Source organism: Macadamia integrifolia, chromosome 8 (genome assembly GCF_013358625.1).
Source record: "Macadamia integrifolia cultivar HAES 741 chromosome 8, SCU_Mint_v3, whole genome shotgun sequence".
In the NCBI taxonomy this organism is placed as follows: Eukaryota; Viridiplantae; Streptophyta; class Magnoliopsida; order Proteales; family Proteaceae; genus Macadamia; species Macadamia integrifolia.
The window spans coordinates 4347143-4347600 of record NC_056564.1 but is presented as its reverse complement, the minus strand read 5'-3'; positions in this window follow the sequence as shown (position 1 = coordinate 4347600).

Sequence of the window (458 nt, the reverse complement as noted above, 5' to 3'; positions counted from 1 at the left end):
AACTTCATAGATTTATTGAATTGTTTACTATTCCTTAATCTCAACAAAGAGACCAAAATCAATGGGGATATTATGTAATTACTTGGTATCTAAAAGTGACGGCCCTTCCACTTGACACTGTTGGATCACTAAGGCCGACTTTCATCCCTACTCGATGGGTGGCAGTCAAGATCCTCCACCTAGCCCTATAAGGAATATTCACTCTAAAATGGAGACTTTAAGTGGTTTCCTAGCTGGTCAAAGATCCTCCACCTAGCCCTATACTAGCAAACTTGCAAGTGCAAATGCACCTGGGGGCATTCGTTAAGTGGTAGATTGAAAGTACTCTTGACCCACGAGTTTTATACATTTTTGCGCTATTGAAAAGTACTATTAAGTTTTAACTCATAAATATTTTTTCCTAATTTTACATAAAGGGAATAATTAGAGGGAGTAGATTGGTGGTTGATAACCTGGTG